The sequence below is a fragment of the Myotis davidii genome, unplaced genomic scaffold (assembly GCF_000327345.1).
Source record: "Myotis davidii unplaced genomic scaffold, ASM32734v1 scaffold402, whole genome shotgun sequence".
Lineage (NCBI taxonomy): Eukaryota > Metazoa > Chordata > Mammalia > Chiroptera > Vespertilionidae > Myotis > Myotis davidii.
This window is the reverse complement of record NW_006293393.1, coordinates 232,431-236,247: the sequence shown is the minus strand read 5'-3', so window position 1 is coordinate 236,247 and position 3,817 is coordinate 232,431.

The following is a 3,817-nucleotide window of genomic DNA, read 5'->3' as shown; positions in this document are numbered from 1 at the left end:
AATGTGTGTGGTTTGGGTTTTTATTTTTTCCTGTGATATTTTGAAGTGGTACATGTCAAGGATGCATGCAGAGGTTCTGTTCAGAGACCTCCAGACTAAAAAAGCAGTGGCCTATTTTCCATTTTAACTTCCTAGTATTTCAGAAAATCCAGAACTATATTATTCTTGAAGTCCAGGAGACAAAGGTGGGACTAAGGGGTTATTATTTATTTATTTATTAAAAATCTTATTTAAGTAGTAAGATGACAATTTCTCCAAATTTGTGACTATGTGCATGCACCTCAAGGAAAAATAATTTAATTATCTGGTTAAATTAAGTGTTGTTTTTTCTGTTGTTGTGTAACAGGTATTTATAAAAAAAAAAATGCCAGCTAACACTTTGGATAAATAAGTTTGAAAAATTTACATTAGAAATTGAATTAATGAAACTTAACAGTACTCTGTGATCAAATAAACCCAGCACCTAATCAAATTTATTCTTCATTATTTCTTATTGTTTCCTCTGTTGAGCTGAATGGTGGTAGCAGTAATAAATTTATATTACATAGGGCTTTATTATTTGTAAAATAATGTCACCTACACCCCCTAATTTAATCATCAGTATGCTCCTGGGACCTAAGTTGAGCCTATATATTAAAGGGACATTGACTTGCCAAATATCATACACTTTATCAGTGGAGGATCTAAAATGCAAGCATTCTGCCACCTGGCCGCGTTTGTTTCTTTCTCCTTTCCTTCCTCCATTTCTGCCTCATTTCTGTCTTAAAAATATTGCTATCACCAAGATGGCTGAGTAGTCATCAGAATTGATCAAAATCTCTTGCTATAAAAGTTTATCACCTATTAATAAATCAGCATATTTGTTGATGCTTCAGTTCCTGACTTAATTATTATTGTTACTGTTTTACTTTACTCATTTTAAGATAATCTTAGTTTCCTTCCATGCATTTTCTATTTTGTGAGCCTTACGGAATGAAAAATAAAAGTGTAATTTAAAATTCTCGGGATTTTGCAAATACTACGTTGAAGTATTAATATCCTGTAATGAACATGATAGTAATCTGTTAAATGATTATTGGAGCAAGACAAATCCCTCAATTCCCATGGTGTTTGGTTATTCATGTGTTGATTCTGAACAGTGTTCTTGCTGATTTAGTTAAGGCATAGGCAATTAGAATGAAGGCCAATAGATTAGGAACTCACAGCCAACAACATTCAGTGGGCAAAACCTACAAGCATTTTCCTTAAGATTGGGAACAAGATAAGGATGTCTGCTTTCACAACACTTATTCAACATAGTACTGAACCGTCTTAGCCACAGCAATCAGACAAGAAAAGAACCAAAAGGCATCCAGATTGGAAAGACAGAAGAAAAACTGTTATTATTTGCAGATGACATCATACTGTATATAGAGAACCCTAAAGATTCCACCAAAAAACTACTAGAACTGAATAAATGAATTCAGTAAAATAGCAGAATACAAATCAAACATCCAGAAATTAGTTGCATTTGTATATACCAATGAAAAACTAACAGAAAGGGAAACTAAGAAAACAATTCCATTAATTGCTTCAAAAGGAATAAAATACCTAAAAATAAATGTAACCAACGATGTAAAAAACCTGTACTCAGAAAAACTATAAGACACAGAAAAAAGCAATTGAAAAACATAGAAATAAAGGGAAGCATATACCATGTTCATGGATAGGAAGAATTAACATCATTAAAATACTTGTATTACCCCAAACAATCTATAGATTCAATGCAATTTCTATTAAGATACCAATGGCATGTTTCATAGATCTAGAACAAACACTCCAATTTATATGGAACAAAAAAAAGACCCTCAATAGCCGAAGCAATTTCTTGAGAAAAAAAGAACAAAGTTGGAGGGATCACAATACCAGATAGCAAGCTATACTATACAGCCACTGTAATCAAAAAGGGGAGAACATATTCACCAATGATGCATCTGATAAGGGGTTAATATCCAAAATTTATAAAGAACTTACAAAAACAAACAACGCTATTAAGAAATGGGCAAATGACCTGAATAGACTCTTCTCCAAAGAGGACATACAGATGGCCAGTAGACATATGAAAAGATGCACCAGGTCACTAATCTTTGGAGAGATGCAAATTTAAACCACAATGAGATATCACCTCACACCTGTCAGAATGGCTATCATCAATAAATCAAAAAACAAGTGTTGAGGAGGATGTGGAGAAAAGGGAACCCTTGTGCACCATTGGTGGGAATGCAGATTGGTGCAGCCATTGTGGAAAGCAGTATGGAGTTACCTCAAACACTTAAAAATAGAACTGCCTTAGGACCTAGATATCCCACTTCTGGGAATTTATCCCAAGAAGTGGGAAAACCTAATTCAAAAGAATATATGCACTCCTATGTTCATTGCAGCATTATTTCAAGACCAAGATTTGGAATCAGTCCAACTATCCATCAGGAGATGAGTAAATAAAAAAGTGATGGTACATTTACACAATGGAATACGACTTGGACATAAAAAAGGAGGAAATCTTATTCTTGGAGACAGTCTGATGGACCTGGAGAGCATTATGGTAAATGAAATAAGCTAGTCAGAAAAAGGAAATTGTGGAATTGTGCACCTGAAACTTGTATAATTTTGTTAACCAGTATCACCTCAATAAATTCAACAACAAAAAAGAATGAAGTGGGCCAGATAACAATTATAGTAACAATATTTACTCAAATTTGTACAGTATTTTATACTTATGTAAATATTCTACATTTACACAAGGTACTTTTAATATTGGGTATGCTTGCTCGATGTTGCTAGGCAAAATAAGGGCATTTTTACCTTCATTTAAAAAGTATTATTATCAGTTAAGTAACAATACAACAAAATTCAGAAGAAACACATTTAAAGATTAAAATTTGTTCTTCTTTTGCCACTTGCAGTGATTTATTACACACACCCAATTAGGTCCTGCATATCTTTTGTAGTTGGTTTCTATAGAAGATTGTAGAAGTTTTAGCCTTTATAATATCTTTTTTTCCTTTAATCTTTGTTTCTGATCAGTGAGCCAGGAACTTCCTAATTGGATGGCAATAAATCAGCACAGAAACTGCCTTATCTTGACTCATTTTTCTAGCTCTGATATATAACAAACATGGGAGCAGGTTGAATTTGGGGGTCAAATGGTGTCAGAAACACACTGTAATCTTTTAGATCTAGTCTTAGTTTTTAAAGAGCAAATTAGAAAATTGTTGCTTTCTGAATCCATCATTATGGCCATGGGCTACTTTGACCCTGTCTGGGGCCTCTGGTTTTCTTTTTTTTCAAATTCCAGCATTCATCTTGTTTTCCCACAGATTGCCTTTGAATTACAGTCTTACTCTTGAATTCTCGGTTAGCCCTCAGATCCCTTGCTCTGGTCTTTCTTACTGCAGGCAGTTTGCATTCTCTCCTGTCTTTTGTTGGCTCTCTGCGTGCAGTGCTGGTTTGGGCAACCTTGGTGCTGTTTGCCATGTGTATGGTGTATGTGCTGTGAAGGATACGTTTCTCTCATGCTGTTTTGGTTGCCATTGTAATTAGGTTGCTCTTTGAAAGGGGAGAGGATGAAGAAAAGAATTGTCATGTTTGATTTTCTCATATGTAATATTTTTTAATTTTTAAAAACAGGAACATTAAAAATCATCCCAGGTTAATAATAGCTGGCACCTCAGCATAGGTTGATATTTTCTAAAATATGGGAAAAGTTTATAGAGCAAAATTTTGAAAGCATAACATCTTTACCCATAAATAGTGTTTTTTTAATTTTTATTTTTGGCTG